This window comes from Moschus berezovskii, chromosome 20 (assembly GCF_049115385.1).
Source record: "Moschus berezovskii isolate FMDL1 chromosome 20, NW_MosBer_1.0, whole genome shotgun sequence".
In the NCBI taxonomy this organism is placed as follows: Eukaryota; Metazoa; Chordata; class Mammalia; order Artiodactyla; family Moschidae; genus Moschus; species Moschus berezovskii.
In genome coordinates this window covers 21,084,714-21,110,254 of record NC_142479.1, presented here as the reverse complement: position 1 = coordinate 21,110,254, position 25,541 = coordinate 21,084,714, and the positions used below count along the sequence as shown (strand labels likewise).

The window sequence follows — 25,541 nt, the reverse complement described above, 5'->3', positions numbered from 1 at the left end:
AATATTCGCTGGATCATAGAGAAAGCAAGGGAATTCCAGAGAAACATCTACTTCTGTTTCATTGACTTTGCCAAAGCCAAGTCATTGACTGTGTGAATCACAACAAAGTGTGGAAAATTCTTAAAGAGACGGGAATATCAGATCATCTTACCTGACTCCTCAGAAATCTGTATGTGGGTCAAGAAGCAAGAGGTAGAACCTTACATGGAACAACAGGTTGGTTCCAAATTAGGAAAGAGTACAACAAGGCTATATATTGTCACCCTGTTTATTTAGCTTATATGCAGGGTTCAGTTCAGTTCAGTCGCTCAGTTGTGTCTGACTCTTTGCGACCCCATGGACTGCAGCATGACAACCTTCCCTGTCCATCACCAATTCCTGGAGTTTGCTCAAACTCATATGCTCATATGTACTCATATATGCAGAGTTCAGTTCAGTTCAGTTGCTCAGTCGTGTCCGACTCTTTGCGACCCCGTGAATCACAGCACGCCAGGCCTCCCTGTCCATCACCAACTCCCGGAGTTCACTCAAACTCATGTCCATTGAGTCAGTGATGACATCCAGCCATCTCATTCTCTGTCGTCCCCTTTTCCTCCAGCCCCCAATCTTTCCCAGCATCAGAGTCTTTTCCAGTGAGTCAACTCGTCGCATGAGGTGGCCAAAGTACTGGAGTTTCAGCTTTAGTATCAGTCCTTCCAATGAACACCCAGAACTGATCTCCTTCAGAATGAACTGGTTGGATCTCCTTGCAGTCCAAGGGACTCTCAAAAGTCTTCTCCAGCCTCACAATTCAAAAGCATCAATTCTTCGGCAGTCAGCTTTCTTCACAGTCCAACTCTCACATTCATACATTACCACTGGAAAAACCATAGCCTTGACTAGACGGACCTTGGTTGGCAAAGTAATGTCTCTGCTTTTTAATATGCTATCTAGGTTGGTCATAACTTTCCTTCCAAGGAGTAAGCGTCTCTTAATTTCATGGCTGCAATCAGCATCTGCAGTGATTTTGGAGCCCCAAAAAATAAAGTCTGACAGTTTCCACTGTTTCCCCATCTATTTCCCATGAAGTGATGGGACCAGATGCCATGATCTTTGTTTTCTGAATGTTGAGCTTCAAGCCAACCTTTTTACTCTCCTCTTCCACTTTCACATCCTGCTAAATACTGGGCTGGATGAAGCACAAGCTGGAATCAAGATTGCCGGGAGAAATATCAAAAACTTCAGATACGCAGATGATATCACTCTAATGGCAGAAAGTGAAGCTGAAGCAGAAGCTCCAATAATTTGGCCACCTGATGTGAAGAGCTGACTCATTGGAAAAGACCCTGATGCTGGGAAAGAATGAGGGCAGGAGGAGAAGAGGGTGGCAGAGGATGAGATTGTTGGATAGCATCACTGATTCAATGGACATGAACTTGGGAAAACTCTGGGAAATAGTGAGGGACAAGAAGGCCTGGTGTGCTACAGTTCATGGGTTCACAAAGAGTCAGACACAACTTAGTGACTGAACAACAACAACAGGAAAATTCTGATCATGCACAACTCTAAAAACATGGACTTTCTTATGGAGAATATCTCAGTGTGGCACCAAACACTTTTAGTTTCCTGAATACAATACCTTAGTCTCTCTCTGCCAAGGGAAGCCAATATTACCAAATTACTGTTTCAGCACCTTATTTTACTTGGAAATGAGCTACTCATTCAATAAACCTCCACCATTTATTTTTAATTATTAAGCTACCAAGTTGTTAAAGAGATTATTCTTCAGTACACATTTGCTTGCTCCTTGGAAGAAAAGCAATGACAAACATAGACAATGTATTAAAAAGCAGAGACATTACTTTGCCTATAAATGTCTGTATAGTCAAACCTGTGGTTTTTCCCGTAATCATGTATGAATGTGAGAGTTGGGCCATAAAGAAGGTTGAGCATCGAAGAATTGATGCTTTTGAAGTGTGTTATTCAAGAAGACTCTTGAGAGTCCCTTGGACTGCAAGGAGATCAAACCAGTCAATCCTAAAGGAAATCAGTCCTGAATATTCGTTGGAAAGACTGATCTGAAACTGAATCTCTAATACGTTGGTCATCTGATGCAAAGCAATGACTCATTGGAAAAGACCCTGATGCTGAGGAATATTGAAAGCGGAAGGAGAAGGCCTGGCAGGCTACAGTCCATGGACCACAAAGAGTCGGACATGACTGAGCACATCTAGAAAATAGGCTGAGTTCAATTTTAGGAGCACATGATCTGGGAAATACTCAGTACTGAATTGATATCTGTTATTGAAGTTGGTTTAAGATTGTTGGTTTGATTAATATAGCCATCTTTAGAGTCATCAGTGTTAAGTAATGCAAGTGAGTTAAGAGCTTTTGGGTAAACACTTTAGGAATAATTGTTTTAGAAATGTGTTGTTGTTGTTCAGTCCTTCCAATTAATATTCAGGGTTGATTTTCTTTAGGATTGACTGGTTTGATCTCCCTGAAGTCCCAGGGACTCTCAAGAGTCTTCTCCAGCACCACAGTTCAAAAGCATAAATTCGTCAGTGCTCAGCCTTTTATATTGTCCAGCTCTCACATCTGTACATGACCACTGGAAAAACCAAAGCTTTGACTATATGGACATTTGTAGGCAAAGTAATGTCTCTTCTTTTTCATATGCTGTCTAGGTTGGTCATTGCTTTTCTTCCAAGGAGCAAGTGTCTTTTAATTTCATGGCTGCAGTCACCTTCCACAGAGATTTTGGAGCCCAAGAAAATAAAGTCTGTCACTGTTTCCATTGTTTCCCCATCTATTTGCCATGAAGTGATGGGACCAGATGCCATGATCTTCATTTTTTGAATGTTGAGTTTTAAGCCAGTTTTTTTCACTCTCCTCTTTCACCTTCATCAAGAGGCTCTTTAGTTCCTCTTCACTTTCTGCCATAAGGGTGGTGTCATCTGCATATCTGAGGTTATTGATATTTCTCCCTACAATCTTGATTCCAGCTTGTGCTTCATCCAGCCTGCCATTTTGCATGATGTACTCTGTATAGAAGTTAAATAAGCAGGGTGGCAATATACAGCCTTGACGTACTCCAATTTTGAACCAGTCCATTGTTCCATGTCCGGTACGAACTGTTGCTTCTTGACCTGCATACAGATTTCTCAGGAGACATTTAAGGTGGTCTGGTATTCCCATCTCTGGAAGAATTTTCCACAGTTTCTTGTGATCTACACAGTCAAAGGCTTTAGCGCAGTCAGTGAAGCAGAAGTAGATGTTTTTCTGGAATTCTTTAGCTTTTTCTGTGATCCAATGGATGTTGGCAATTAGATCTCTGGTTCCTCTGCCTTTTCTAAATGCAGTTTGTTTATCTGGAAGTTCTTGGTTCATGTGCTGTTGAAGCCTAGCTTGAAGGGTTTTGAGCATTACTTTGCTAGCATATGAAACTTATTTTAAACTTAGTCAATCCTGACTATGTACAAAACCCTTTTAGGGGTCCATTTTCCACAAACCTTTCATCATTTAACTAACAGTTGGATTTGGCTTTTTTTTTTTCTGTTCAGAGAAAAATTTTCTTGGAATGAATTTTTGATAACAGATTATGTGAGTTTCTTTGCCTTTAAGTAGTTTATATTTGCTTTTGAGATGTCTGGTTTTTTGTTTTTTGGTTTTTTTGGTTAAGGAATAAGTATTGTGCAAGTTTCTTTATCAATTAATCAGATATTTAACCATGATTCTTTTGTCATTTATAGATACTTTTGTACTCTGATCCTGTTACAAAAAGATCTTAATGATCAAGGGGATTCACAGGAAGAATATGGAAGCAGTTACAACAGTTCAACATCAAAATGATGTTGGGTGAGGAATTTCAAATTCAAGATTCATTTTCAAAATGAAAATTGGCGAGGATTCTAGCCCATACAGGTTAAAACAAGGAGCTGTCTTGCCCCTGGTGCCCCTAGACCAGGTATCCAGAGATTTTTACTCCTTGACAGGCAGGGTCTATGGCCCTACTCGGCCTTGAAGCAATTACAGAAGATAGACTATCACTCCTCTGCTTCCCAGAAGACTATGGGAGTAAAACTTCTGAGGGTGGAAATGAAATAGTGTAGGGGGCAGGGTGAAGTGAAGTGAAATTGCTCAGTCGTGTCTGACTCTTTGCGACCCCATGGACTGTATGTAGTCTACCAGGATTCTCCATACATGGGATTTTCCAGGAAAGGGTACTGGAGTGGGTTGCCATTTCCTTCTCCAGGGGATCTTCCCAACTCAGGAATCGAACCCGGGTCTCTTGCATTGCAGACAGACGCTTTACCATCTGAGCCACCAGGGATGCCCAAGGATATTACAAACGCTGTTTATAAGCAACTAGATCCAAGATGGTGGACTAGTCTACTTCCACTAGACCTTGAGCCTCTGTATATGCTCTTTGTAAAACATCAGTAAAGTAAGTGATGCACCCACAAGTGAGTGGTGGCCTAATTCAAGGTAAAGAAACTTTTAAAGAAATGAAAATGAAATAAGAGTTTTTTAGATAAAGAAACTTTAAGGAAAGAAAATACAAATGAGAAAAGAGTTTTGAGTGAACTTTTAGAAATATATGTTCTAAGATCTCTCCAGATATTCTACAACAAGCTAAAATTGTGCTAAAATAAGTTAAATGATGAAAGGTTTGTGGAGAATGGACCCCATTATCAGTCAGGGTTGACTAAGTTTAAAATAAGTTTGATTGAGTAAATGAACTTTAAAAGTAAGCTAGTGCAAAATATAAATTTGGCTTTTCTTTCTGTTAAAATGGCCAAGGTTTCTGAAGATGTTAAACTGCCTTTGATAACAGATTTTAAGTTTCTTTACCTTTTAAGTGATCTGCATTTGCCTTTGAACTCTTTTATTGTTACTTTGGCTAAATAACTATTTCACAGTGACTTATGATTCTGTTGTGTTTAAAAAAACTTTTTTAAGTTCTTCTGACAAAACTTCTCAAACCAAATTACCTGTAGCTAACTTTGGAATGCTTCAAACAGCCTGTGAAACACCCCAAAAGAAGATATTAACCTAATTAAATTCACTTGGTTATGTTAAACTACATGGAAGGCTGACCCTTCCAGGAGATGTTTTGCAAAACTGAAGACCCTTTTTACTTTACTTCCTCTCTACCTCTCCCTCTGTATACTACCTTCTGACTGCATTTCCTCGTTGCTTCTCTCTGTCTCTACTCTATAAAAGAACTTTCCTGACAAGATGGTTACTTTGAGACATCAGTCTGCCACCTTCTCAGTCAGTTGGTTTTCTGAATAAAGCTTGTTCCTTGCTCAACACCTTGTCTCTCTGATTCACTGGCCCGTTGTGTGGCAAGCAGAGCAGGCTTGGATTTGGAAACAATTTTTTTTCTTAGTCATAGGTTTATAACTATAGGTCATCCAAGCTGCCAAAATTTTCCCTTGGGGGATATCAGATGAAACTGAAGCTCTTTCCATATTGATTGAAGAAGCACTTCCCATATTGATCAAAACACCCTCACTAGTGGACTGAAAACAAAACAAAATTTGCCAGCAGACAGAAGCCTTATTCCAGAAAACAACAGACAGCACAAAGCTCAGAGTGGCTGCTTCCAAGTCCCACTAAGCCTGTGACCTTACCCCAAGCAGAGCCTTACAGATGGGATCTCCTTTCTGAAATGAACAATCCCAAATGAGAACCAAAATTTCCTCAAAGGGACAAGGTTGAAGGAGCCTGGGAGTGCACTCCTGGGATTTACCAGGTTCTGGTAGAGATGTCTGGATGTCAGACACTATCTTTTCTGCTTTCCCAAAATAATTCCACTGAGTAGAAAGTCCAGGGCTGTCTGAGCAGGAGGAAGAGAGGAACATCCTCAAGGTGAAAGGGCCTTGGCAGCTGGTCAGGTGGTCCCTCCTCCACCCTGGAGTTCCAGCTGCTTGGGTGGCAGATCAGTATGACTAGGGCTCAACCTTTCAAGCAAGGGTCCTAGACAATCTGGCCTCTAGGGACCCCTCCCTGGGACCCTACCTGAGTTGGCCCCATGTTGGGTGCCAAATTTGATGCCAAAAGCCCAGCTTCTCTGTATATTGATGCCATATCAAATCTCAGAGACAGAGTTCGGTGAAGTAGACTAGGATAGCTTTGTTGTTTTGCCAGGGAAAGGCAGTGGGCGAATGCCCTCAAAACCATGTGTCCACATTTAGGGAAGATAGTAAGAAATTTTATAGTAATTTTTCAAAGAGTGCATGATCAGCTCCTGGAGGTTCTTCTGATGGGTTGGTGGTGAGGTAAGTAGGAGTCAGCATCATCAGCCTTCAGGTCTGACTACTCTGGAGTCTTCAGGCTTGTGGGCAGCATACTATCATTTATCATTAACTTCTCCCATTTGGAAGGGGTTTCAGTATCTGCAAAATAGGTCAAAGATTGTTGAGTGTATCCACTGATGGGGAAAGAGAACTTTAGCCCAAGTCAGCTTGTGACTGTTTCTCCCTGGTATCTCTTCCCCTCATTTTCCTAATTAACAACTGCTTGAATCTGCCACTTGGAACCCAGGGAAGATCATGAAGGCTAAATGAAGCTGTTTCCTTTAATTAAAGAAATGGGGGACACAGAAAGGTCTTGTGTTCAGGAGCCCCACAGGGCCCTGCACAATATCATACCCAATGAAGAGGAAGTCCATCACTGGTGCATGGCAGTGTGTGCATGCATGCACACACACACACATACACTTTCCAAGAGTTCACAGTTTATAAGTGAGGCTGACCTCAGACGTGGTTGGATGTCCTCTTCTACTTCTAGAACTACAATTCCATGTGCTGTGCATATATTGCATGCTGGTCAAGGGACATTCATGGTCAGTGAGTAACAAAGTGACCAATGTATATGAGGTGACTGTAGCTCTCACACAGGGCTCTGACTTTCCAGTCATGTCCACTGTTTCAGGTGATGCAGGTTCTTGGAAGTCCAGCCAGTCACTTCCTCAGCTGTCAGTTTTCACCCACCTTCTGCTGGCTTGGCTGTCATTCACAGCTGGACACATTTTATTTTTTTTCCTTTCCTGGCTAAAATGCATTTCCTCCTGCTGGTTCTCAGAACACCAAACAAACAGACTTCTTGTCCCCAGTATGGTTCCATATGCCAATGTTTCCCCTCTCTGCGATGTACCCACTGTTCACCCCAGAGAAGGGAGGAACCCAGGTGCTCTGACGTAAGCCATCTTGGCCTTGGGAGAGGTGTAAAGATGAAAGCGCTTCTCTGAATGGTGTCCCTGTCAGCACAGGCCCTTGGGAGGGATGGGGACGTTGCAAGACAACCCCCTTCAGGAGAAAGAGGGATCTGTGGAAGAGAAAAGTATCTGGAATGGTTTGTGTGCTTTCCTCAGCATGTGAGAAGAGGCCTCCTGTCTTTAAGTACTTTTTAGTGGGAGGAGCCATTGGATGTTTGCTGGCTTCTGAGACTGGCATAACATCCGGGTTCTAAGTGGTAAACCAAGTATCAACGAGTTTTTCCAATCAGCCACACAATGTTGGCAACCGTAGGTTGGGTCTTGTTCAGAGCCTGCAGGAACCACTCTGGTTGAACAGGCAGAGGGAATTTCCAAGAACTCCCCTGGTGGAGTGGGCAGAATGTTCCTCCTTCTCTCCATTAACCTACTCCTTTCCCCTGGGTCCTGGTGCACGCAAGGTTTTGTTTGTGTCCTTCAAGAGTCTCCGTTTCCCCCAGTCCTGTGGAAGTCCTGCAATCTAATCCTTCTGGCCTTCAAAGTCAGGTTCCCTGGGGAGTCACATGCCTTTGCTGAATCCTCAGACTGGGAAGCCTCACATGGGACTCTGAACCTCCACAACAGTGGGATAACTTCTTCAGTATTATTGTTCTCCAATCTGTGGGTCAACCACCTGGAGAGTATGGGTTTTGCTTTTATCATGATTGTGCCCCTCCTACTGTTTCACTGTGGCTTCTCCTTTGTAGCTGGACGTGGCACGTCTTTTTTTCTGTTGAGTTCCAGCATCCTCCTGTTGATGGTTATTCCATAACTGTTTGTGAATTTGGTGCTCTTGCAAGAGGAGATGAGCACATACCTGTCCTTCTACTCTGCCCTCTTGAACCAATGAACGTTTCTTTCCATTAATCTAAAATCCTTTTTTGATCAAGGCCAGTCTCTTATTTTCCATCATTGTTCCATTTCTCTTCCTTTCTTTTTTTGCCACTTTATTTATTTTTTAATTGAGGGATAATTGCTTTACAGAATCTTGTGGTTTTCTGTCAGATATTGACAAGATCTCTTCCTTCCTTATCTCTCCCTCTAAGATGTTCATTGAGCACCTGGTATTATGTACTTTTTTTTTTTTCTTTTCTTACCCCAACCCTCCTTTTTCCTAATTAGCTTACAAATGATGCATTTTGATAAAGCTGGCTTCAAATGAAAAGGTGTCAGACCTGTTCCTTGCCTTTGCAGAATGGTATAGGGATAGAATTGGGAAAGGTGACAGACAGATCTTACACCTCAGCCAAGACCTTTTGACCTGAAATAGATCCAGAGATGGTCAGGGTAGAGATGAGGAGATAAACCAGCTATCATATAAGTTACAAACAAAAGATTTTAAACAAAAGTCAACCTTGAATTATTATTGTTATTATATGAGGAGTCAGGTGAGGTGTATTTTGTGGTAAATCCACAGAGAATATATCACTCAAATAAAATGCCCCATCACTCAGCAAGCATGGGCACACCACACACACAGATAAAACTCTAAGCAACAAATAAAAATGCAACCAGCTCTGGATTAAGATTCAGGAGGCCAGGTTCTAGACTAACCTTGTTACCCACTGACTGTGTGACCCTGGGGAAGTCACTCTTCATCTGCAGCCCTCAGTTTATCTATAAACAGAAGTGGGACCACTAAATACTTGTGTTGGCTCCCCAAGATTCTGGTGTTTAGGATTCTCTTGTGAATCATCAGATCCAGGAGCTCCTAGTACTCGCCTCCTTCTGCCCTACCTGTTCAATCCTCTTTATACAAAAGGGGATCAGAATCTTATTTTATTCTCTGTTAGGACAAGCTGGGATGGAGTTGCCTTTAGTTCTGAGGGATAAGGAGAATAAAACAATGAGAGGAATCTTGTTGAGAAAGGAGAAGGAAAATTCTGCTGGAACATGATCATTCCCTTCGCCACTGAAGTCAGAAACCAGGGAGTCATCCTGAGTGACTTTCACTCTTTTTTCTCTTCTTTTTTCTCCCTCTGCTTTCCTCCCATCTCACACCCCAGTCACTGATTCCTATCCATTTGTCTTTCACAAGCCTCTTGCACCGGTCAGTTCCTTCCTTTCCCCACATTCTGGTTCTGCCCAGACTCACCCTAGTTTCGCCCCAAGATCACATCCTTCTCACTGGTCTCCCTGCCACCAGTGCTCTCCACCCTTTTCTCCTCCATACCAAGGTTTTCACTCTCGAGCTCCCTATTACTGCAGAACAAAGTCTCATGTTTTATCCAGGGTTCTAGCCCGGAACCTCCCATCTCTTCCAGTCCCTTATACACCATTCCTTTACCCAAGCTCTTCATTCCAGTGTGTCACCCACACTCCTGCTTCTGACTGTCACTCTGCTGTCCTCCATGGCTGGCTGGCTGGCTCCCTTCTTGTCCAACCAGTATCTCAACCCTGTCTTGTCCATGGAGCCTTCCCCACCTGCCAAGCTCCAGGGAACACCAGATATTGCTTCTCCTTTTCTTTCTTTTGCTTTTCCTATTTACCACCTCTTTATGCATCTTTCCTGTTGCCCAGATTAGATAATAAAATCCTCAAGAGCTCTAAATTGTATTGGGCAATAGATGATATTTGTTTTGAGGATAAAGATGATGACACGGGTGTAAGAATGACCTTGGCTTAATTTTTCATTCAAATCCAAGGTCTCAGCTGTTGGTGCTAAAGCTGTTTTGGGAAGCTGTTTCTGGATTGACTGAAACACTGTGGCTATTCATAGCTAGAGGGCATCATTTCTGGATTTTTCTCTTCTTTCTTTCATTTTCCCTGACTTGAAGCCCCACTAAGTTTACTTAGAGCCCATCCTCAGTTCAGTTCAGTCACTCAGTCGTGTCCGACTCTCCGCGACCCCATGAATCACAGCACGCCAGGCCTCCCTGTCCATCACCAACTCCCGGAGTACACTCAAACTCATGTCCACAGAGTCGGTGATGCCATCCAGCCATCTCATTCTCCGTCGTCCCCTTCTCCTCCCGCCCCCAACCTTTCCCAGCATCAGAGTCTTTTCCAGTGAGTCAACTCGTCTCATGAGGTGGCCAAAGTATTGGAGTTTCAGCTTCAGCATCAGTCCCTCCAATGAACATCCAGGATTGATCTCCTTTAGAATGGACTGGTTGGATCTCCTTGCAGTATAAGGGACTCTCAAGAGTCTTCTCCAACACCACAGTTCAAAAGCATCGATTCTTCGGCGATCAGCTTTCTTCACAGTCCAACTCTCACATCCATACATGACCACGGGGAAAACCATTGCCTTGACTAGACGGACCTTGGTCGGCAAAGTAATGTCTCTGCTTTTTAATATACTATCAAGGTTGGTCATAACTTTCCTTCCAAGGAGCAAGCGTCTTTTAATTTCATGGCTGCAATCAGCATCTGCAGTGATTTTGGAGCCCAAAAAAACAAAGTCTGACACTGTTTCCACTGTTTTTCCATCTATTTCCCATGAAGTGGTGGGACCAGATGCCATCCTAGGATGCACAAAAACAGAGAGAGCCAGGAGATCATGAGGGTCATTTGAATTTTTGTCCTTTTACAGTTGGATGAAAACAGCAGCTCAAGCCACTTTTCCAGCCTGAAGGTGGAAATTCAACATCTGTTTCCCAAATGATGGAAGCATCTTTCAGAAGCAGCAGAACCCACCTGCCCTGGTCTTGTGAAGCTTTATCCTTAGGTCTGTTGGCCAGATGGAGGCTGGAATTCCACGTGAATGTTCTTGAGAAGGCATCCCGCACAGCGGCTGACTAGCCCTGGCACTAGTGGGTGGTGGCTGTCTGAGATATACCATAAATGGTTGAGATCTAACTACTTCTTCCTGGGGCTCCACCCAGGTAATTTGGGGATGTGCAAAGATAATGAGCTCTGAAAGATTAGGGTGAGGCTGGAATGGGGTGGGGTGCTGGAGTAGACTTGCTCTAATAGAATCTGTTCTGCTTTCCTGGGAACCCGGGGAGGCCTAACTGGTTATTTGCTTATCACTGTTCTCAAAGTCCTAAGAAGTGGGCAGAGGCCAGGGGAAGAGAGAGAAAGAGCCTTTATGGTCCTGCTTTCTTGTTCTTCTCTTAAGAAACACAAGTTTTCAAGGTGCTGTAGAATGTCCTTCTATTCTGTGAACAACAGGGGGTGGGCAATGCTATTTATTTATTTAAACAAATGTTTGTATTGGAGTATATTTGGTTAACAATTTGTGTTAATTTCAGCTGCAAAGTGATTCAGTTGTACATATATGTGTGTCTATTCTTTTTCAAATTCTTTTCCCATTTAGGCTATTACAGACTATTGAATAGTGTTGTCTATGCTATACAGTAGGTCTTTGTTGGTTATCTATTTTAAATATAACAATGTGTATGTGTCAGTTCCAAACTCTGAGTCTATCCCTTCCCCACTGCCATAACCATAAATTCTCTAAGCCTGTGAGTTTGTTTCTGTTTTGTAAATACATTCATTTGTATCATTTTTGAAGATTCCACATATTTCAGTTCAGCTCAGTTCAGTCGCTCAGTCGTGTCCGACTCTCCGCGACCCCATGAATCATAGCACGCCAGGCCTCCCTGTCCATCACCAACTCCCGGAGTACACTCAAACTCATGTCCACAGAGTCGGTGATGCCATCCAGCCATCTCATTCTCCGTCGTCCCCTTCTCCTCTCGCCCCCAACCTTTCCCTAAGCAATACCATATGATATTTGTCTTTCTCTGTCTAACTTACTTCACTTAGTATGATAATCTCTAGCTTCATCCATGATGCAGCAAATGGCATCATTTCATTCTTTTTTATGGCTGAGTTGTATTCCAATGTATATATATATATATATATATATATATATATATATATATATATATATATACCACGTCTTCTTTGTGGTTTGCCCTGCGGCTGAGCTGGTAAAGAATCCGCCTGCAATGTGGGAGACCTGGGTTTGATCCCTGGGTTGGGAAGATCCTCTGGAGAAGAGAAAGGCTACCCACTCCAGCATTCTGGCCTGGAGAATACTATGGACTGTATAGTTCATGGGGTCACAAAGAGTAGGACACGACTGAGCGACTTTCACTTTCAGTTTCATGTCCATTGAGTCAGTGACGCCATCCAACCATCTCATCCTGTCGTCCTCTTCTCGTCCTGTCTTCAGTCTTTCCCAGAATCAGGGTCTCTTCTAATGAGTCAGTTCTTCACATTAGGCGGCCAAAGTATTGGAGCTTCAGCACCAGTCCTTCCAATGAATATTCAGGGTTTATTTTCTTTAGGATTGACTGGTTTGATCTCCTTGCTGTCCAAGAGACTCTCAAGAGTCTTCTCCAGCATCATATTTTGAAGGCATCAATTCTTCAGTGCTCAGTCTTTTTTATCGTCCAGCTCTCACATTCATGCATAACTACTGAAAAAACCATAGCTTTGACTATAGGGACCTTTGTTAGCAAAGTAACATCTCTGCTTTTTAATATGCTGTCTAGGTTTGTCATAGCCCTTCTTCCAAGGAAAGAATCACTAATTGAGCTATTTTGAGAGTACAATGAAAGTCTACTCTGCAAAAGGATGGAAAATGCCAAATTCCCAGGAGAGGGAGTAAGTGAAAAGCTAGGACTCCTAAATATCAGGGATGTGTTCTGACCCTGCACTATTTATAACACCTATAGATGAAGACAGGCTTCCCTGTTGGCTTAGATGGTAAAGAATCCACATGCGGTGCAGGAGACCTGGGTTCAATCCTTGGGTTGGGAAGATCCCCTGGTGGAGGGCATGGCAGCCCACTCCAGTATTCTTGCCTGGAGAATCCCCATGGGTAGAGGAGCCTGGCAGGCTACAGTCTACTGGGTTCCAAAGAGTCAGACACGACTGAGCGGCTAAGCACGCACACACATACAGCGGGAGGATTGCTGTCAGCCTACACTTGCCCCATTCTGATTTATATTTGTCAGGTTCTTGAGAAAAGGAAGTGTAGAGTTTGAAATACATTTAGGAAGCCTCTGGTTCAGTGTTTCCCAAAGATTGTGTCTGAATCAGTGGAAAGCTTGTTAAAAATACAAGGGTCCAGGTTCTGTTCCTCATCTACAGAATTTGAATCTCTTGCATTGGAGCTTAAGAACCTTCATTTCTAGTACATCTCCTGGGTGAGTCTGACATGCAGGCAGGTTTGGAAACTAATAACCTAGTAGAGGGCTTCCCAGGTGGTGCTAGTGGTAAAGAATCCACCTGCCAATGCAGGAGACATAAGAGACATGGATTTGATCGCTGGGTCAGGAAAATCTCCTGGAGGAGAGCCTGGCAACCCACTCCAGTATTCTTACCCAGAGGAGCCTAGCGGACAACAGTCCATGGGATCATAGAGCTGGACATGACTGAAGCGACTTAGCTTGCACGCAACCTAGTTGACCTTTTTATCTGTCTATAAGATCCCCTGCTATATCCTTCCAGTTTAAAGTGTCGTCTGCGCTTTGAGTGGAAGAGCCTGCACCAGCAGCATCGGAATCCTCTCGAGCTATCTAGAAATACAGACCCCCAGGGCCCACCCCAGACCTATCAAATCAGAATCTGCATTTTCATAAGATCCCCAGGTAACACTCATTCACATTAAAGCTGGAGAAGTACCACTCTATCTCCTCTTTGACAGATCACCAAGTCTTTCTTAAAGTTCCTGCTTGGAGAGCTCATTACATGGCAACCTGCTTCTTTGGTGGGTGGTTCTAATTACTGGGTAGCTCTTAGAGTGAGTTCAGTTATTCACTCATTCACACCTATTTTCTATTACTATGGGCACACTCTAAGAAGCTGAACAAGAGAAACATAATCACATCACATTTCAGCCATTTAAATTTTTTAAAAATTTATTTTATTGAAGTATAGTTGATTTACAAAGTTGTATTGATTTCTGCTGTACAGCAAAGTGAGTCAGTGGCATTATTTCATTTTTTTTCATGGCTTAGCAGTATGCCACACACATCATCATCATCATCATCATCAACTTCATCCATTTATCTGTTGATGGGCATTTAGGTTGTTTCCATATCTTGGCTATTGTGAAAAGTACATTTCAGCCATTTTTTAAAACTGTAGCTCACAGGCAGCGAGAACATCTCTTAACCGAGATGTGTTTTGTTTTTTCTCTGTTTTCACATAGGCCAGTGTGAGGCTAAGCATGTCTCTTTTTCGTAGAAAAAAAGAGGCTTAATAAGTGCTACAAGAAGTTGGCAACACAATCCTGCATCCTGACTTTCTCCTTCAGTTCAGTTCAGTTCAGTTCAGTCGCTCAGTCGTGTCCGACTCTTCACGACCCCATGAATCACAGCACACCAGGCCTCCCTGTCCATCACCAACTCCCGGAGTTCACTCAAACTCATGTCCATCGAGTTGGTGATGCCATCCAGCCATCTCATTCTCTGTCATCCCCGTCTCCTCCCACCCCCAATCCCTCCCAGCATCAGACTCTTTTCCAGTGAGTCAACTCGATGCATGAGGTGGCCAAAGTATTGGAGTTTCAGCTTTAGCATCAGTCCTTCCAATGAACACCCAGGATTTATCTCCTTTAGAATGGACTGGTTGGACTTTCTCCTACCTCCTCCTAATGCAACAGCAAGCATGGCACATGGACCCTCTTCCAGGACACAGCTTAACACCTTGCTATACAAAGTGTGGTCCATGGGTCAGCAGCACTGGGAGCTGTGATGCTAAATCCCAAAAGGATCATTAACTTTCCAACCCAGGATCAAGCCCTATCTTTCCAGGTCAGCCAATTTCATCAGATTTAAAATCTGTTCATTGCAGCATTCCAAACTGATTGAGATCTTAACTATTTTCTTCTGTTGAAAAAATAAAAATACTTTTCCTTCCACCCTCCTTCAAGAGAGCAGTTAAAAGCTTTGTGTCCTGGAAGGCTGGATTTTCCTTGCCTCCCAGGAAATTAATAAGCTTTTTTTAAAAACAAACAAGCAGATAATCAACCTACCAACCACCATCACTACCGCCAGCATAACTGACAAACAAAACCTAGGTCACAGGAGTCAGGGAGTTCCACTGAGGTGTTGGGGCTGCAGAGGAGTGGGGAGGAGTGGAAGTCTACCTCTGAAATCCCTTTTTTCTTCTTCCTGTACCTGGGCATTCAACTCTTGCCCTTAACTGAATTGGGAAATTTTACTTCCTGCCCTGTGTGGCCTTGACCCCTTTTGTCCTTTGCAGACTTGCTAGCAACAGATAAGGTCTTCATACTCTGGTTTTTTAATTTTCTGCCTGGTGACACTGACATTAAGTCCTGGGAGGCAGTGAATTGAGAGAGTAGCTTTGACATTTATATTCTACCATGTGTAAAATAGATAGCTAGTGGGAAGCTGCTGTTTAACACAGGAAATCCAGCTTGGTGCTCTGTGATGACCTAGAGGGTGGGATGGGAGGGAGACTTAAGAGGGAAAGTGTATATGTATATATATCAGTTCAGTTCAGTCGCTTAGTCACGTCCGACTCCTAGCAACCCCACGTACTGCAGCACGCCAGGCTTCCTTGTCCTTCACCATCTTCTAGAGCTTGCTCAAACTCATGTTAATTGAGTCAATGATGCCATCCAACCATCTCATCCTCTGTTGTCCCCTTCTCCTCCTGCCTTCAATATTTCCCAGCATCAGGGTCTTTTACAATGAGTCAACTCTTTGCATCAGGTGGCCAAAGCTGGAGCTTCAGCCTCAGCATCAGTCCTTCCAATGAATATGCAGGACTGATTTCCTTTAGGATTGACTGTTTTGATCTCCTTGCAGTCCAAGGGACTCTCAAGAGTCTTCTCTAACACCACAGTTCAAAAGCGTCAGTTCTTCATTGCTCAACTTTCTTTATGGATCAGCTCTCATCCCCATACATGACTACTGGAAAAACCATAGCTTTGATTATATGGACCTTTGTTGGCAGAGTAATGTCTCTGCTTTCTAATATGCTGTCTAGGTTTCTTGTAACTTTTCTTCCAAGGAGCAAATGTCTTTTAATTTCATGGATGCAGTCGCCATCTGCAGTGATTTGGGAGCCCAAGAAAAGAAAGTCTGTCACTGTTTCCATTGTTTCCCTATCTATTTGCCATGAAGTGATGGGACTGGATGCCATGATCTTCATTTTTTGAATGCTGAGTTTTAAGCCAGCTTTTTCACTCTCCTCTTTCTCCTTCATCAAGAGGCTCTTTAGTTCCTCTTCAATTTCTGCCATAAGGGTGGTGTCATCTGCTTATCTGAGGTTATTGATATTTCTCCTGGCAATCTTGGTTCCAACTTTTGCTTCATCCAGCCCGGCATTTTGCATGATGTACTCTGCATAGAAGTTAAATAAGCAGGGTGACAATATACAGCCTTGACATACTCTTTTCCCAATTTGGAATCAGTCTGTTGTTCCACGTCTGGTTCTAACTATTGCTTCTTGATCTGCAGACAGGTTTCTCAGGAGGCACATCAGGTGGTATGGTATCCCCATATCTTCAAGAATTTTCCACAGTTTGTTGTGATCCTCACAGACAAAGTCTTTAGCATAGTCCACGAAGCAGAGGTAGATGTTTTTCTGGAACTCTCTTGCTTTTTCTATGATCCAACAGATGTTGGCATATTGTTCTCTTGTTTCTCTGCTTTTTGTAAACCCAGCTTGTACATCTGGAAGTTCTCAGTTCATGTACTGTTGAAGTCTAGTTTGAAGTATTTTGAGCATTACCTGGCTAGCATGTGAAACAAGTGCAAATGTACAGTAGTTTGAGCATTCTTTGACATTGCCTTTCTTTGGAATTGGAATGAAAAGTGGCCTCTCCAGTCCTGTGGCCACCACTGAATTTTCCAAATATGTGGTCATCTTTAGGATTTGAAACAGCTCAACTGGAATTCTATCACCTTCAACAGCTTAGTTCATAGTAATGCTTCCGAAGGCCCACTTGACTTCACACAGCAGGGTGTCTGGCTCTAGGTGAGTGATCACATCATCAGGGTTATCCGGGTCATTAAAACCTTTTTTGTACAGTTCTGTGTATTCTTCTGGCCTCTTCTTAATCTCTTCTGCTTCTGTTAGGTCCTTGCAGTTTCTGTCCTTCATTGTGCCTGTCTTTGTATGAAATACTCCCTTGGTATCTTCAGTTTTCTTGAAGAGATCTCTAGTTTTCCCATCCTACCGTCTTCCTCTATTTCTTTGCATTGTTCACTTAACAACGCTTTTTAAATCTCTCCTTGCTGTTCTCTGCATTCAGTTGGGTATATCTTTGCCTTTCTCCTTTGCCTTTTTACTTCCATTCTTTTCCCAGCTATTTGTAAGGCATCCTCAGACAGCCACTTTGCCTTCTTGCATTTTTTTTCTTGGGGATGGTTTTGGTCACCAACTCCTGTACAATGTTATGAACTGTCATCCATAGTTCTTCAGGCAGCCTGTCTATCACACCTAATCCCTTGAATCTATTTGTCACCTCCACTGTATAATCATAAGGGATTTGATTTCCCTTAAAAGTATTTCAATCTCTTCTACTCCCACAACTCTTATTATCCTTCCTTGTTTGATTTTTCTTCATGAAACTGGCCACCCAATATTGTACCATGTTTTACCTTTTTCTTTGTTTACTATCTGCATGTCTACTTAGAATGTAAATTTCATGTGGTCAGAGAACGTTTAGTATATCACATATCCACAGAGCTTACACATGGCCTATATACAAAGACCAACAATAAATATTTGTTGAATCAAGTGAATTAATAAGTTGTGGAGCAAACTTATAAACTGTCACATCTTAGGGGCCCAGAGAGGATTGCTAAGAATTCATACTCAAAATAACTTGTACCATCACTTAATTTCAACCTTAGTTCAGTTCAGTTCATATAGCCAAATGATTCTTTTGAGGCAATAGCCAAAAACTTGATTCAAAATTATTGTGTAGATACAGACACAATAATTGGATACAGATTTTCAGAAGTTCATTGTTGATCTGGGGGGAGTCAATGGACTTTAATGAAACTACACTTGAAAGACTCATAGTTGGCAGAAAGTTCTGCTGTTTATTAGAACCTATTGAAGAGATAAATTTCTTTGTATTTCTGTATTTCCAGGAGAATGCCAAGAAAGGGAGGAGCATGGAAAGAAAATTTTAAAGTCCCTGTGTTTCCAAGAATTGAAACCGCTTCTCAGAGGAGGAGGGTCCATAGGAGCCAATGTCATCGGAGTCCTACCATTGAGAACACTCCTCTTGCTCCAAATCTTGAACATGTCACTGAAGACCTCGGCCAACTTGTTGGGACACATTGAAGGGAAAATGGAGCTGCCCAAGATAAAAGCATTTGATTATCAAAAGCCGAGTATGTTTCTTAAGAAAAGGTATTTGAGTGCTGGCTAAAGCATGCAAATGAACTGTTTCAGAGGCTGGGTACTGTTGATCTCCTTTATTTTCCCACTAATTCTGGCAATGTTCATGTGGTAATACCCATGTGGTCCCACCTGTTCCACTGTTGACTCATTGCCTGGAAAGGGCTGGGGAAAGGTGAGGATGCTTCCTCTCTTGGTGCCCTGGATAAGCTGTCCTGTAAATAGCACTCTTCTACCAGTGTTTCCTGGGGTCTCCAAAACACACTTGCAGCAGATGCTGTTGGCACCCTGCCCAGGTCCCCTTGACCAGCTGCTGAGCATGTTGGCTGTTAACAACTCACACATGCACTCACCTCAGGATTGTCCTTGGCTGATGTAAGGCATCTAGCCCAGTGGTTCTTAAGAGGTTCCATTCTATTTCTTCCAGGAAATCAATCAATTCTCCAAGGAGATCTGATCCCTTGTAATGAAGAATGATATATACAAACCAAATCTGGTTACTAGGGATGCTCATTTCTACTGGAGAGTGACTGCTTCTGGACTCTCTGGATGGACAGAGCTGAGAACTATATGTATGTATGTATGGAACTCATGCAAACACACATATGTACATATATACCTATATTCGTGTCTGACTCTGTCTTTGTACATATTTTTTAAATTCTCCAGGAGTTTTATTGTTAACTCCAAATCTGATCCAGCACCACAGGCTTCATTCTCTGCTTTACCCCCTTTTCTTATTTGCAACTTCTTTCTCAGACACTGAGAAGCATGACTCTTGTTCTCTACAATATGATTACTTATTTGTTCAACTCTAGCAGACAAATGAAGTACTTTCAGAATTGTGAACCCATAACCCTCTGAGAGATAAATTTACTAACTAGAATACAGTGTTTGTGGACAGTTCTTTTTGTCTTTAGCCTTGTGAATCCATCAAAACACTACTTTCCAGAGTTATTTCAGTTAGTTCCTTATTTTCTCACTCCTTTCAGTGTGGTTATGTAAGTTACTTTTAAGTCAGTTAGAATTCTTGGTCATAGTCTGCATTCCATTTTGGATCCCTCTCACAACTTGGTAAATAGATTACAATCTACATACAATGACATCCACTCATTGTGACACACAGTTCTTTAGATTTTGAGTTGTGTTTGACTCTTTAAATCCCATGGATTGTAGCCCATAATGCTCCTCTGTCCATGTGGATTCTCCAGGCAAGAATACTGGAGTGGGCTGCCATGCCCTCCTCCAGGGGATCTTTCCAATCCAGGGATTGAACCCAGGTCTCCCGCATTGCAGGTGGATTCTTTACCATCTGAGCCACCAGGGAAGCCTGCTAACCGCATTCACAACTTGGTAAATAGTTTACAATTTACATACAAGGACATCCACTCATTGTGACACACAGTTCTATAGATTTTAAGTTGTGTACCACCACCATCAGTTCAGTTCAGTCTCTCAGTCATGACCGACTCTTTGCGACTCCATGAATCACAGCACGCCAGGCCTCCCTGTCCATCACCAACTCCCAGAGTTCACTCAAACTCATGTCCATCAAGTCGGTGATGCCATCCAGCCATCTCATTCTCTGTCATCCCCATCTCCTCCCGCCCCCAATCCTTCCCAGCATCAGAGTCTTTTCCAGTGAGTCAACTCATCACATGAGGTGGCCAAAGTTTTGGAGTTTCAGCTTTAGCATCAGTCCTTCCAATGAACACCCAGGATCGATCTCCTTTAGAATGGACTGGTTGGATCTCCTTGCAGTTCAAGGGACTCTCAAGAGTCTTCTCCAGCACCACAGTTCAAAAGCATCAATTCTTCGGTGATCAGCTTTCTTCACAGTCCAACTCTCACACCCATACATGACCACTGGAAAAACCATAGCCTTGACTAGGCAGACCACCACCATAGTTCCATATAAAACAGTTTCTTACCCCTCCCCCAGTTTTTTTATGCTGCCCCTTTATTATTATTTGCTGTTGTTCAGTCACTAAGTCATATCTGACTCTTTGCAACCCCTTGAGGAATTCTTTGGCATGTTCCTCTGTCCTCTGTCTCTCAAAGTTAGGTCAAATTCATGTCCATTGAGTGGTGATGCTATCTAACCATCTCATCTTCTGCCACCCCCTTCTCCTTTTCCCTTCTGTCTTTCCCAGCATCAGGTTTTTGAGTTGGCTCTTCACATCTGGTGGCCAAAGTATTGGAGCTTCAGCTTCAGCATCAGTCCTTCCAATGAATATTCAGAGTTGATTTCCTTTAGGATTGACTGGTTTGATCTCCTTATTTTCCAAGGGACTCTCAAGAGTCTTCTCCAGCCCATTTCAAAAGCATCAGTTCTTCGGCACTCAGCTCTCTTTATGGTCCAACTCTCACATCCATACATGACTACTGGAAAAACCAGAACTTTAACTATATGGATTTTTGTCTGCAATTCCAGAGCGAATTCTTTCATACACATTCTATAAGTCCAGCATTTATCCTGATTCCAAAACCAGAGACATTACCAAAAAAAAAAAAAATGGGCCAATATCACTGATGGACATATTCACAAAAATCCTCAGCAAAACATTAGCAAACCAAATTCAGTGATACATTAAAAGTATCATACATCATGAGTAAGTGGAATTTATTCCAGGAATATAAGGATCATTCAATATCCATAAATCAATCAATGTGTTACACCACATTAATACAATGAAGTCACATAATCATCTCAATAGATATAGAAAAAGCTTATGAAAAAATTGAACATCCATTCATGATAAAAACAATCTCAACAAAGCGGGCATAGAAGGAACACGCCTCAACATATAAAAGGTCTTTTATGACAAATCAAGAAGCTAACATCATTCTCAATGGTCAAAATTTGAAAGCTTTTCCTTTAAGATCAGGAACAAGACAAGTAAGCCCATTCCTGCTACTTTTATTCAATATAGTACTAGAAGACCTAGCCACTGTAATTAGACAAGAAAAAGAAATAAGAGACTCCCAAATTAGAAAGGAAGAAATAAAACAATCACTATTTGTAGATGACATGATATTACGTAGAGAAAACCATAAAGCTTCTACCAAAAATATTAGAGCTAATAAAGGAATTCAGTTAAGTTGCTTGATACCAAATTGATATACAGAAACATTTTGTATTTCTATACACTTATAATGAACTATCAGAAGGAGAAACCAAGAAAACAATACCATTTACAATATCATCAAAAATAGTAAATATCTAAAAGCTGATCGCTGAAGAATTGATGCTTTTGAACTGTGGTGTTGGAGAAGACTCTTGAGAGTCCCTTGGACTGCAAGGAGATCCAACCAGTCCATTCTAAAGGAGATCAATCCTGGGTGTTCATTGGAAGGACTGATGCTAAAGCTGAAACTCCAATACTTTGGCCACCTCATGCGACGAGTTGACTCACTGGAAAAAACTCTGATGCTGGGAAGGATTCGGGGCGGGAGGAGAAGGGGATGACAGAGGATGAGATGGCTGGATGGCATCACCGACTCGATGGACATGAGTTTGAGTGAACTCTGGGAGTTGGTGATGGACAGGGAGGCCTGGCGTGCTGTGATTCATGGGGTCGCAAAGAGTCAGACACAATTGAGCGACTGAACTGAACTGACTGAACTGAAAAGCAAATTTAACCAAGGGGATAAAAAAACCTGTACTCTGCAAACTATAAGACCTTGATGAAAACAAAGATGACACAAATAAACAGAGAGCTATACCATGATCATGGATCAGAAAAATTAATATCGTTAAGTGTCCATCCTACTCATGGCAGTCTACATATTCAATGCAATCCCTATCAAAAGATCAATACCAATGACATTTTTCACAGAACTGGAGCAAATAACCATAAAATCTGTGTAGAACTACAAAAGACCCTGAATAGCCCTAGCAGTCTTGATAAAGAAGAATAAACTTTATCTTTTATACTCTCCTTGAAAATGCTGGAAATACTCTCTTTGATTTCAAACTACCCTACAAAATTATAGTAATCAAAATAATATGGTATGGATTTACATAAGATGGTGGAGTAGAAGGATGTTCTCTCATCTCCTCCTGTGAGAGCACCAAAATTGCAACTAGCTGTTGAAAAAACATCGACAGGAGGATGCTGTAACCCACCAAAAAAAGATACCCCACCATCCAAAGACAAAGAAGAGGCTGCAGCAAGATGGTAGGAGGGGTGCAATCATGATAAAATCAAATCCCATACCTGCCGGCTGAGTGACAAACAAACCAGAGAACAATAATACCAAAGTTCTTCCACTTTTGTGATGGTTCTGAGCTCCATGTCAGGCTTCTTAGCCTGGGGATCTGGCAAAGAGACTGGAAATCCACAGGGAATCTGAACTTGAAAGCCAGAGGGATTTGATTACAGAACTTCCACAGGACTGGGGGAAAAAGAGACTCCACTCTCAGAGGGCACAAACAAAATTTGGCATTCACCAAGTCCCAAGAGACAAGGACTATGACCCCACAGGAGATTGAACCAGACCCACCTGCGGGTGTTGGAAGGTCTCCTGTGGAAGGCATGGGCTGGCAGTGGCTCACCCCAGGAACCAGGGCACTGGCAGCAGCAGTCCTGAAAGCTGTTCCCTGGCTTAAGTCCTCTTGGAGGTGACCATTAACTCTACAGTAGAGCCTGTAGGCCCCAGGGCTGGGTCATCTCAGGCCAAACAACTAACAGGGAGGGAGTGCAACTCCACCCATCAGCAGATAATTAGATTAAAGAAGACTGAAAAATCACAGAAGGTGATTGCAGAGAAGAAAGCATTTAAGTGAGAAATTAATATCTGGTCTTATGTCTTGGATATGTCTCCTAGTTTATAGTCTATGGGAACTTGAATAGAATTTGTATCCTACCGTTGTGTGAAAATTGTATAAATCTTTGTTATGTCTAATTGGTTCACTGTGTTTTTCAGGTCTACTATATCCATCTACTTCTCTGTATATTCATTTTATTAATTTTTGATAGTTTGATATTGAAACTCCAACTAAAAATCTTAATTTATCTACTTAAAATAATTATAATATATAGTGGAACTGTATGTAACCTTGTTCTGTATTTTCCAAGTCTCCTGAAAATGTCCTATGTATCATATTTTCATAATTAAGAAATGTTATTACAATCAAGAAAACTCCCTTGAGTTTCTGTAATTCTCAAGAAATGAATCATTTTAATTCATACTATAAAAAAGCTATTTATAAACAACATTATTCTACTACTTCTACTTTTAAATGCATCAAGCACTTCTAAATATCTAGAAAGACTAGATATTCATACAAGAACTTAACTGTCCACTATGGACACAGCACTGTTAAATAAAATGCACACATGTAACAATGGTATGGGGCAGAGCAGAGAGCCCAGAAATAAACTCAAGCACATATGATCAATGTATTGATGACAAAGGAGGCAAGAATGTATATTGGGGAAAAGATAGTCTCTCTTTTGGAGAGAAAAATTGTTGGAATAACTGAACAGCTACATGTAAAAGAATAAAACCAGATCATTTTCTCACCCTGTATACAAAAATAAGCTCAAAATAGAGGGATTAAAGACATAAACATCAGACCTGAAACCATAAAACTTCCAGAAGAAAAATCACTCTTTGACATTGATTTTAACAATAATTTTTGGATCTTATTTCTCAGGACAGAGCAACAACAAAAAAAAAAAAAAAGAGAGAGAGAGATCATATCAAACTAAAAACCTTGTGCACAGTGAAGCAAATTGTGGGGAAAATGAAAAGGAACATACTGAATGGGAGAATATATTTGCAACTGATATGTCTAATAAGGAGTTAATGTTAAATATCCAAAATATACAAAGAACTCGTACAACTCATTATATAAAAATCTGATTTAGAAAGGACCTGAAACAACAGTTTTCCAAAGAAAACATATAGTTGGCCAAGAGATATGAAAAGCTGCTAACCATCAGGGAAATGCAAAACCACAATGAGACATTACTTCACACCTTTCTGGTGCGCTGGGATGACCCTGAGGGATGGGATGGGAAGGGAGGTGGGAGGTGGGTTCAGGATGCAGAACACATGTACACCCATGGCTGATTCATGTCAATGTATGGCAAAAACCAGTACAATATTGTAAAGTAATTAGCCTCCTAAAATAAATACATTAAAAAGAAAGAATTATCAAAAAGAGAACAAATAACAAGTGTTGGTGAAGATGTAGTAAAAACAGAACCCTCATAAACTCTTGGTAGGAATGTAAATTGTTGTAGTCAGTGTGGAAAATAATATAGAGAGTCTGCAAAAAATTAAACAGACAACTACCATACAATCCAGAAATTCCATTCCTGGGTTTTTATCTGAAGAAAATAAAAACAATAATTCAAAAATATGTATACCCACAGTGTTCACTGTTGCATTATTTATAATAGCCAAGATACAGGAGCAGCCTGATGTTTATCAGTAAATGAATAAATAGATGTGGCATATCTACACAATGGATTATTACCCAGCCATAGGAAGAATGAAATCTTGTCATATGCAACAGCACGCATGTACCAAAAGGGTATTATGCTAAGTGAAATAAGATAGAGAAAGACAAATACTGAAAGTTTTCATTTATATCTGGAATCTAAAAAACAAAACAAACAAAAAAGTAGAATAGAACAGAAATAGACTTACAGATACAGAGGACAAACTTGGGGTGACCAGAAGGGAGGAAGGTTCAGGGATGTGCAAAATGGGTGAAGGGAATTAAGAGGTACAAACTACCAGTTATAAACTAAATAAGTCACAGGGATAAATGTACAGCATAGGTAACATAGTCAATAATATTGCAATAACTTTGGTGCATAATCTATAAACATATTGAATTACGATGTTGTACACCTGAAATTAATACAATATTATAAGTCAATCATACTTCAATTTTTAAAAAAGAGTGTTACTATCTCCAACTATAACTGGATTTGCCTATTTCCCCTTTCATGTCTATCAATTTTTTGCTTCATGTATTTTGAAATTGTTAAGTGCA

The 25,541-nt window shown here is 41.5% G+C and overlaps 1 long non-coding RNA gene across 2 annotated transcripts in view; it reads left to right on the top strand.

The window, feature by feature from the left end:
- Window positions 1-21,707, top strand: part of LOC129539148 (uncharacterized) — a 47,494-nt gene extending 25,787 nt beyond the window's left edge. For both annotated transcript variants that reach the window (XR_016035446.1, XR_016035445.1), the window contains 2 exons: window positions 18,274-18,538; window positions 18,954-21,707. This is a non-coding gene — a long non-coding RNA (uncharacterized LOC129539148). The remainder of the gene's footprint in view (window positions 1-18,273; window positions 18,539-18,953) is intronic.
- Window positions 21,708-25,541: the final 3,834 nt, after the last annotated feature.